Genomic DNA, 11,653 nt, shown 5'->3' with positions numbered 1-11,653 from the left:
CTCGCAGTTTGGTAGAGGATGCTGTCTCTGGGGCCGAGTTTGCCCCTCTCCCTCTGGCTCTGGCTGTCGCCCACCTGCCTCCCTACCTCCAGTGGGGGATGAGCCAGTCTTCTGCAAGCTAGCTCTCTTCTGTTATTTGCTCAGTCCTTTGTTTTGCTTCCCTGGTGGCTAGATGGTAAAGCGTCTGCTTACAATGCAGGAGACCTGGGTTCAATCCCTGGGTCAGGAAGATATCCTGGAGAAGGAAATGGCAACCCACTCCAGTATTCTTTTCTGGAAAATCCCATGGACGGAGAAGACTGTTAGGCTACAGTCCATGGGGTCGCAAAGAGTTGGACATGACTGAGCGACTCCACTTGTTCTGTGAACAGGCTGGCAGTGCCTTAGGTTAGAGCTTTTTTGTTTGAAAGTTCTCTCTCTGTCGTTCCTCTTTTTTTCCTCTCTCTGGCTATCCTACAGTTTGGGTTGCTATCTCACATTAGCTCCTCAGATTGCCCTCAGGGCATTCAGGCCTGGTCCCTAACCTAAACAGTGCAGCCCGCACCTCCCTCTTCATCCCCCACTTGCAGTGGTGGATGCGAACGTCTGGGCTACTTCTCCGCTGCGAGTTTCAGTTAGGCGCATAATCTCTGGGTTTTATTTATTTTTTTCCTCCCAGTTATGTTGTCCTCTGAGAGTCCAAAACTCCCCACAGACCTGCCAGTGAGAGGGTTTCCTGGTGTTTGGAAATCTCTTTTACAACTCTCTCTGGGACAGATCTTCATCCCTAATTCTTTTGTCTCTCTTTTTATCTTTTATATTTTGTCCTATCTCCTTTCAAAGACAATGGGCTGCCTTTCTGGGTGCCTGGTGTCCTCAGCCAGCATTCAGAAGTTGTTTTGTGGTATTTGTTCAGTGTTCAAATGATATTTCTATAAATTTGTGGGGGAGAAAGTGGTCTCCCTGTCCTATTCCTCTGCCATCTTAAGACCGCCCTGATTGTATTATTACTATTTAATCAATTTAAATTAAATTTGTTTAAATCTCATTGAATTATTCAATATTATAAGTAAATCCACAGTTGAAAACTCCATAACTATTTTTTATCTCCATTGATGATTGTTTTGTAATTTGATTTCCAGAAATAGAGTTCCTCTACCTTTTTGAAAATGTTTAAGGCTTATAATAAATTTTCCAAGGCCTATTGTACCAATTTAAAATTCCTACTATAACATTTATGCATCTGTTTTATGCATTCAATTGCTCACGTCCACAGGTAAGTACACAGACTCCTCCACACAGGCATACTCCTACATACACTTGTACATGTCTATCTCTGTCATTTTGTTAGGCATACTTCTCATACTTCTTAAATTTATATTCATTTGATAGTAAATTGGAACATTTTTCATATCATTTTAACTGTTGTTATTTCCTGTGAATAGACTTAACATGATTTAACCATTTTTGAATTTGAGTATCAATTTAAAAAAATCAGTTGGCAAGAACTCTTTGTAAATTATGGTTAATTAAAGCTTACAAATCCATGTGATTTTCAAAATTTCTCCTCAGGCATACTCTGCTTGCATTTTTTTTTTTCTTTGCATTTATTTTTCACAAAATACTTTTTCTTTCAAATCTATATTTTTTTTCTAACACAATTTTTGCCTGTGTATAACTTGAAGAATACATCATGCAAAATGCTGGGCTGGATGAAGCACAAGCTGGAATCAAGATTACCGGGAGAAATATCAGTAAGATGCAGAGGTCACCACCCTTATGGTAGAAAGTGTAGAGGAACTAAAAAGCCTCTTGATGAAGGTGAAAGAGGAGAATGAAAAAGCTGGCTTCAAACTCAACATTCAAAAAACTAAGATCATGGTATCCGTTCCCATCACTTCATGGCAAATAGATGGGGAAACAATGGGAACAGTTTTTACAGACTATTTTTTGGGATCCAAAATCTCTGCAGTTGGTGACAGCAGCCATGAAATTAAAAGACGTTTGCTCCTTGGAAGAAAAGCTATGACAAACCTAGACAGCCTATTTAAAGCAGATACATTATTTGTCGGTAAAGGTCCATTTAGTCAAAGCTATGGTTTATCCAGTAGTCACGTATGGATGTGAGAGTTGGACCATAAGGAAAGTTAAGCACTGAAGAATTGATACTTTTGCACTGTGGTGTTGGAGAAGACTCTTGACAGTCCCTTGGACAGAAAGAAGATCCAACCAGTCAATCCTAAAGGAAATCAGTCCTGAACATTCATTGGGAGGACTGATGCTGAAGCTGTAACTCCAATACTTTGGCCCCCTGATGTGAAGATCTGACTCACTGGTGAAGATCATGATGCTGAGAAAGATTGAAGGCAGGAGCAGATGACAGACGATGAAATGGTTGGATGGCATCACCGACTGTATGGACATGAGTTTGAGCAAGCTCCCAGAGTTGGTGATGGACAGGGAAGGCTGGCATGATGCAGTTTATGGGGTCTCAAAGAATCAGACACGACTGAGGGACTGAACTGTCTGAAACTTGAAAGAACTTTCCCAGTGGCTCAACACTAAAGAATCCGCCTGCAATGCAGGAGACAAAGGTGGTGTGGGTTTCATCCCTGCATCAGGAAGATCTCCTTGAGGAGAGTGTGGCAACTCACTCCAGTATTTTTGCCTGGAGAATCCCATGGACAGAGGAGCCTGGTAGGCTACAGTCCATAGGTTTGCAAAGAGTTGGATATGACTGAAGCGACTTAGAATGAACGCACATAAACTTGAAAATATATAACCAAAATTTTTTCTCATATTCAAATTTTTTTCAAAATTTTAGTAAAGCCGTCTTTTTTGTTTTACCACTCTGTGAATTTTAACATATGATTAGATCCAGGTAACTACTGTCATAATTGAGATATAAAACAGCTCTATCACCACACCTAGTACTATTCCTTCTTACTCAAACTACTCTGTGCCTAGCAGCTAGGAACTAATCTGTTCTCTGTTCCTTAATTTGCCATTTTCACAATGTACTATAAAGGAATCATCATTAAATAACACTTTGAGAATGGTTTCTTTTACTCAGCATAATACTGTTGAGATTTGCATAAGCTGTTGGGTGTAACTGTAGTTCATTCCTTTTTATTGATGAATAGTAGTTCATTGTACAAAAGCACCAGAGTTTATCCATTCTTGAAAGGGCATGTGCGTTTTTTGGCTATCAATGTAACTTCTATAAGCATAGTGTATATTTATTGTGTGAATGTAGGCTTTAATCTCTATGGTAAATAACTAGTAATGACATTGCAAAATCATAATGTAAGTATATATCTAACTTTAAAAGAAAATGCCAAACTTTTTTCCATAGTAGCTCTATCACATAGCATTCTCATCAATAATGTTTGTCTTTACGGTTGCTGCTCATCCTCATCAACAAATGGCATTGTCAGAGCATTTTGTCATCATTGTTTCATTCTGGCTGTTATATGGTGATATCTCATGATATTTTGATATTTGAATTTGCGTTGTCCTGTGGATTGCCTTTTTGTTCTTTTATCAATGAATCTCTCAGAGAAAATGCAATTAATTTCATAAAGGCTGACTTACCATTTTAAAAATATGTTTGCACTGCCTGTTTTTCTTTTTAATTAATATGATTACACAAGTTATATTTAATATTGTTATTAGAATGTTTGGATTTTACTTTTTGTTTTCTCCTCTTTTTCTCTATGTTACAACTCTTTTCTGTTTCTTTTTCTCTTTGAATTATCAGCATGTTTTTATTATTTTATTTACTTTTTATTGAATGTTTTACTAGTTGTATGATGCTTTAGGAATTGCTCTAAAGCACAGATTTCTTTGAGTTAATACTGTTTGGGAGTCTCTGAACTTCTTAAATTTGTAAACTCATCATTTTCACAGAGTTTTGAGGTTTTCTCCACCACATTCTTCTTTTCTTCTTGTAGTATAATAATATCAATATTACACTTTTAGTATTGTCCCACAAGTTCCTAATGTTTAATATTCATTTTAATTGTCAATTTTCTCCTCCCTATTATTAGTATTGGATAATTTTTATTGCTATATTTTCAGGTTCACTCACACTTTCCTATGTAAGTCCCATTCTCCTATGAAACTCAATCAATAAGTTTTCTTTCTAAAACTTGCCTTTACTTGTCCTTTATTTATCTGCCAAGATTTGGTGTGTCTCAATTCATTTGAGGTACTCATTCTTACTTATATTGGTTCTTTACAGTCTGTCAAATAATTTCATTATCTGAGTAACTCAGAATTAATTGATATCGGTTCATTGTATATATATATTTTTTCAACGTGCTGGACCTCAGTTTCAATGAGGAGACGGTAGTGAGTTCTCACTCATTTTGTTCAGAGTTTCCAAGGAATGCATGAGAGGGTGTCGTCATCGATCTGTTCATTGTATTTTTACTATGACATATCAATATGCTATGCTATGCTATGTATTTAATATGATTCATTATGATATACATGGTTTTTTCAGGTGACTCAGTGGTAAAGAATCCACCTTCAGTACAGGAGATGCAGGAGACACGGGTTCAATCCCTGGTTCAGGAAGATCCTTTGGACAAGGAAAAGACAAACCATTCCAATATTCTTGCCTGGAAAATCCCATGTACAGAGGAGCCTGGTGGAATACAGTCCACGGGGCTGCAGAGTTGGGCAGGACTAAGTGACAGAGCAGACATTATGATATATGGGGGCTTCCCCACTAGCTCAGTGGATAAAGAATCTGCCTGAGATGCAGGAGACACAGGAGACTTGGATTTGATCCCTGGGTCAGGAAGATCCCCTATAGAAGGAAATGACATCCACTCCAGTATTCTTGCCTAAAAAATCCCATGGACAGAGGAGCCTGGAAGGCTATACTCCAGTGGGTTGCAAAGAATCAGACATGACTGAGTGACTAAACACTCATTATTATATATGTGTTTGGTGTGTAGCATAATTTTGGTTTGTATCCTGAATAGTTTGAATATTGTGTTGTGGAACACTAGATACTGTTTATATGATATAGAGTATTTTTGTTTGCTTCTTCACTTGCTTGTTTTAGCATACTTGTGTCAATATCACTTAATGGCCAGAAAGGCACAAATTTTAAAATTCACTTATTTATTTTCTATCCAGTTTTCCCATGCCTTTTTCTAGCCATCCCATCTTTCCTTGTATTTTGCTAGTACAGCGATCTAATTCCTTAGGAAACTGTATATCAAGAATTTGAATTCCTCAATTCAATCTTCACACAATTTTACCTGCCTAACCTCCAATTTCAGATGTCAGTTTTAATAGTCCTTCTTCAGAAAAGCCTTATTCGACATCTTGCATACAGACATATCTCATTTTATTGTGCTTCACAGATACCACATTTTTGGTTTGTTTGTTTGTTTTATAATTGAAGGTTTGTGGCAACCCTGCATCAAGCAAGTCTATGGGAGATATTTTTCCAAAAGCACCATGTTCTAAAAGCTCATTTTATGACTCTGTGTGTAACATTTTGGTAATTCTCCCATTATTTCTAACTTTTTCATTATTATTTTATTTTTATAGTAATCCTTCAGTCAATAGTCTTCAATGTTACTACTACAAAAAGTTATAACTCATAAGACTCAGATGATGCCTAGCATTTTTTAGCAATTAAATATTTTTAAAAATTAAGACATGCATAATTTTTTAGGCATAATACTATTCCACACTTAATTGACCTCAAATATAGTGCAAATATAACTTTTATATGCACTGGGAAATAAAAATATTCATATATTTTACTAAAATATATGAAAAATATTCATATAATTTTATTAAAATATGTGAATAAAATGACTGTCTTTATTGCAATTTTTGCTTTATTGTATTGGTCTGGAACTTAACACACAATCACTCTGAGGTATGCTTATATATATATATATTTATGTCACATTTTTATTACCTCATTGTACTAAAATACAAGGGTTTTATCTCATCATGTGTCTTCACCATTAAGGTAAAAACAGTTTTTCAGCATAATAACCAGAACATAGTAGGCACATACCTAATAAATTTACTATACATAATTAAAAATTGTTTTATTATTCTATATTTAGAGTACATAATGGTTACAATCATAATATTTTCAACTTTTTCAACTTTTATTTTTGGGTTTGCCAGACGTTTCTTGTGAACATCAGTACAAGTTACAGAAGTATTGCTAGTCCTATAGGACTAAAATTAGAAATAGGATACAGAATAAAAGGTTATTATTACAAGTTTGAGATCTACTGATCTTAAAAAGTTAAATATACTTTGAATGAAAGCCCATAACTAACTTAAGGGTAAGGAATCTCTAATATTTTAATTCGATATGATTTGCATTATTTTCCATTAAATCTTTTAACCTCAGAGCTCAGGAGTTTCTAAAAAGAAGAGCAAAAGGAGGGGCAGGGGAGAGGTGCATCACAAACAGGAAGAAACAGGAACAAATGTTCAGAGGCCAAAGGCAGCATGCTTTGCTCATAGAACTGGAACAGCAAACAAAAATTCTAGGAGGAATTTATCTTAGGTTTTGAGCATGTGAAGAGGAATTTAGTACAAGAACAGATGTATTTCTCCACCTGGGGATGATGTATTTCTCCACCTGGAGATGATGTATTCCTTCACCTTAACATTAGCCAGAGGTTAAGGACTGTGTCCTTAGTCTTCACCTCTGCCCCTGTGGCTACAAGAGTGTTAGTTATTCACAGGATATTTCTGATTAAATGAACCATTTATAGTCTTGATGATCTATGGGATAGTAAGAGATCTGTATGTACATCATTGTGAATATGAAGAATTTCATTTCATTGGCAGAATACCTGAAATTAGAATTTCAAAATGCTTTATGTCAGGATTTTATGCTGCATGAATGTTCTCTGACTCAGAGGTATTTTATGAGGTTATGTGATATGCACTGTTAAATTTCCTCTCTATACTCTCACCAAATAACTTTTTTCTTTGAACTTCTTTAACTTTGAAATGTAGATCATGCTCCCTGAGCAAGGTCCATATTTTTATTATATTAAGAAACTTGTAGAGTCAAATGCCTTAAAAGAATATTGAAATCATGAATTATGGAGGCCAAATTAAAATAACTTCTGGTCTCAATAAATGATAAATCAAGGCACTACAAGCACAGTGGCACCATAAATTCTTTTATTTTTCCATTAATTAGAACTCTTGACTCACAATCCAATCCCTACCAATTCTTCCCCAAGTGTAAGCACTCCTCATTTTCTGCATAGGACAATGAAAGTATTTTAAAAGTCAACAATCTGTGAAGAGATTTTGTGTGGTTAATTTAGTGTTATTTCAGCATCTAAGTATGCATTTAGTTATTTGAACAGAAATACCTAGCCTTTAATAAGGATTTACAATGTTCCACGTAGTGTACTGAACTCTTAGATGTATTGAGTTGTATAATCCTCACAGCAGTCTTATATAGTAGGTTATTTAATAAACCAAATTTTATAGTTGAAGACACCAATTTAGAATGGTTGTTTTGCCCAATATCTGTGACCTCATAAATTATGGATATATTCCTTTCTGACTCCAAAACCACACTCTTCACCACTGCTCTATGCTATCACTTCTACCAGTGTATGGCTGAGGATATATATTTAACACTTATATTTTAGTAAAAGACTATGCCAAAGAATGCTCAGACTACCACACAATTGCACTTATCTCACAAGCTAATAAAGTAATGCTCAAAATTCTCCAAGCCAGGCTTCAATAATACATGAACCATGAACTTCCAGATGTTCAAGCTGGTTTTAGAAAAGGCGGAGGAACCAGAGATCAAATTGCCAACATCCACTGGATCATCAAAAAAGCAAGAGTTACAGAAAAACATGTATTTCAGCTTTATTGACTATGCCAAAGCCTTTGACTGTGTGGATCACTGCAAACTGTGGAAAATTCTGAAAGAGATGGGAATCAGTCCACCTTACCTGCCTCTTGAAATATCTGCATACAGGTCAGGAAGCAACAGTTAGAACTGGACATGGAACAACAGACTGGTTCCAAATAGGAAAAGGAGTATGTCAAGGCTGTATATTGTCACCCTGCTTATTTAACTTATATGCAGAGTACATCATGAGAAACACTGGGCTGGAAGAAGCACAAGCTGGAATGAAGATTGCCAGGAGAAATATCAATAACCTCAGATATGCAGGTGACACCACCCTTATGGCAGAAAGTGAAGAGGAACTAAAAAGCCTCTTGATGAAAGTGAAAGAGGAGAGTGAAAAAGTTGGCTTAAAGCTCAACATTCAAAAAACTCAGATCATGGCTCCAGTCCCATCACCTCATGGAAAATAAATGGGGAAACAGTAGAAACAATGGCAGACTTTATTTTGGGCTCCAGAATCACTGCAGATGGTGACTGCAATGAAATTAAAAGGCACTTACTCCTTGGTAGGAAAGTTATGACCAACTTAGCATATTAAAAAGCAGAGACATTACTTTACCAACAAAGTTCCGTCTAGTCAAGGCTATGGTTTTTACAGTGGCCATGTATGGATGTGAGAGTTGGACTATAAAAAAAGCTGAGTGCCAAAGAATTGATGTGATGCTTTTGAACTGTCATATTGGAGAACACTTTTGAGAGTCCCTTGGACTGCAAGGAGATCAAACCAGTCCATCCTAAAGGAAATCAGTCCTGAATATTCATTGGATGGAGTGATGTTGAAGCTGAAACTCCAATACTTTGGCCACCTGATGGGAAGAGCTGACTCATTTGGAAAGTCCCTGATACTGGGAAAGATTGAAGGCAGGAGGAAAAGGGAACAACAGAGGATGAGATGGTTGGATGGCATCACCGATTCAATGGACAGGAGTTTGAGTAAACTCCAGGAGTTGGTAATGGACAGGGAGACCTGGCGTGCTGCAGTCCATGAGGTCACAAAGAATTGGATACGACTGAAAGACTGAACTGAACTGAAAACCAAACAGATACATACTAAATTACCTGACAAGAATGAAGTTTACTCTATGAAACCCACTTCTTGATGGTATATGTTAATTGATTTCATAAAAATCTAACAGAATATGGTGCATCACATTTCTTATGAAATCTGTTTTAAACTAGGATTCCTTTAAATCCATATAACTTCACATTCAGACTACAGATTTATAGCCTTTCACTGTTGCCCATTTCTTTGGTCACAATTATCAGTGGGTATCATTCTAGTTAGAAAGAAAATGACATTCACTGAAGGGAATAAAACCAATGATGAGGGTTAAAAGTACATAGGTTTCCTTGACAGAAAGCTTTGTTCTACTTAGGGGTTGAGTCTATTCTTCTCCTTCAGTTGTCACACTACTTCCAGCCTCTGAGAGAGGAGATATAGCTGTAACCCTTTCTTCCTTCTATCCAGTCTCCATATATCTGCTTCTGACCCATCTCACATTGGTGATGATAAAGTGGCATAATAAAGTGGGAGTTTTTAAGGAAAAAGTGTCTGGAAACCTTAATAATGAGCCATACGGTCTCAACCATATCCTTTATGCATCAAGAGTCTCATTTTCCTCATTTCTAATTTAGGGCCCAAAAATCCAACATCTCCAATAAACAAAGTTTACCTAATTATTCATTTAAACAATATTTATTAAACACCTGCTACATGGCCATGCTGCCCTTATGGAATTCAATTAGAAGACAAATAGTAAACAAGTAAATAAATATGTAAAGTGAAAGTGAAAGTCACTCAGTGGTGTCTGACTGTCTGTGACCCCATGGACTAATCCATGGAATTCTGCAGGTCAGAATACTGGAGTGGGTAGCCTTTCCTTTCTCCAGGGGATTGTCCCAATACAGAGGTCGAACCTACATCTCCCGCATTGCAGGTGGATTCTTTACTAACTGAAAGAAGATTATCTAACTATCAGGGAAGACCTATACATGTAAACATACTATGAACTAGTAATAATTGCTTGATAAAATAAAGCAAGGAAGAAAGGGAGGAATTGAGACTGATGGGGAAACAGAAGAGGATACTTTAGATAGGGTTGACAGGGAAGATTTTCTTGAGAAGCTAGGTTTTGAAGGAGGCATAAATAAAGTGATAGAACAAGCCATAGCTTTCTGAACTGTGAAGTGTTATGTGTATATTTTACTTTGTTAAGTCTCTTCAAATTTATTCAGAGTGTGAGTGTCAGAGGAGGGAAACAGGCCAATTTTCTGGAATAAAGAGACCAAGTAAAGCAGAGAACAACGTTAGGGTAAACAACAGCGATCAGAAACCTCTAGTTCATCCAAGCATATGCACAGGGCCCTCTGCTGCTGACAAATACTTGTCTGTCAAGTCACTTCAGTTGTGTCCAACTCTGTAACTCTGTGGACTGTAAGCTGCCAGGCTCCTCTGTTTCCATGGGGTTCTCCAGGCAAGAACACTGAAGTGGGTTGCAATGCCTTCCTCTAGGGGATTTTCCCAACCCAGAGAACCCACATCTCTTACATCTTCTTCATTGACAGGCAGGTTCTTTCTCACGACCACCACCTGGGAAGCCATAAATACTTGTGGCACTTACATAATATCTATTATGTGAGTAATTGGTCACTTATAAATTGGTGGCACAATTAAATTTGGGCTTGTCAAATCATTTCACAAAGCCATTTCAAGGCAGTGTCTTATTAGTTATATATGTCAACTATTTTTTTTTAAGTGGCTACAAGTTAAAAAGAATATGAAATTAATTGGTAAAATGTCCTTGCAGTCACAGAAGCATTCTAAGTCTTTCCCTTAAAAAGATGGGTGACTACAAATTTAGACCATGTTTAAACAATATAAACTTCAATTATGACCACATTGATATTACATTCTTTTTTGACCTATATGTAAAAGTAAAGTTTTTGTAAGAGAGAATTTATTTAGTTTAATCAAAAAACATTTAAGGCTATTTTAAACTGTTTAAAGCTTGAAAACCATTTTACTTTTTATAGCAAAGAAGCAGATGTACTAAACTTGGCTATAGTTACAATAAGGGACTGATTTTTGAGAGATTTTTGTACCACTGTACAAAACTCAGTGACCTTCCTTGATCTCCAAAATCCTGATGGCAGAGACAGAAAAAACTATATATCCTGACTATTCATTTTAGAAAAGATAATGAAACTATTTAAAATATTACATGAAAAGTAATTTGAAGAGACTCTTAAAAGTATTTTGATGTATCTTAAAAGGAAATTTAGGAAACAGTTTATAGTTTTGGTCAAAAATTCATTTATGAGTTAACAGTTGAAAGTCCAAGGCTTTTATAAGGTATTCTGAGGTAGTGTTTTCGTTTCTTTTTTATTTAATTCTTTTTCCCCCTCTCTCCCTCTCTTGTTTATTTTATTCAGAAATAACTTTACAAAAGAACTGTACTATCACTGGAGTAGGGATCGGCACATTGTGGCCTGCAGACCAAATCCAGTTCACTGGCTGTGTTTTCTAAGGGAAATTTTATTGGAATTCAGCCACACCCATTCATTTATGTGTTGTCTGCAGCTGCTACTGCGCTACGCCAGCAGCACTGAGTTACTGTGATAGAGACTACATAGTTCTGGAAGCCTAAAATATTTATTATCTGCTCCGTTATGGAAAAAGTTTGCTGACCCCTACACTAACCCCTAACCTGTTGAGTACAAGGACTATTA

At 36.4% G+C, this 11,653-nt stretch overlaps 1 non-coding gene across 1 annotated transcript; it reads right to left on the bottom strand.

Moving 5' to 3' along the window:
- Window positions 1-4,304: 4,304 nt before the first annotated feature.
- LOC133065701 (small nucleolar RNA SNORD116) lies at window positions 4,305-4,397 on the bottom strand. Its single transcript, XR_009694963.1, has one exon. It is a non-coding gene; the product is annotated as a small nucleolar RNA SNORD116 (small nucleolar RNA).
- Between the last annotated feature and the right edge of the window lie 7,256 nt (window positions 4,398-11,653).

This window comes from Dama dama, chromosome 11, assembly GCF_033118175.1.
Source record: "Dama dama isolate Ldn47 chromosome 11, ASM3311817v1, whole genome shotgun sequence".
Lineage (NCBI taxonomy): Eukaryota > Metazoa > Chordata > Mammalia > Artiodactyla > Cervidae > Dama > Dama dama.
Note: the sequence above shows the minus strand (reverse complement) of the source record. Positions and strands in the feature narration are given on the sequence as shown.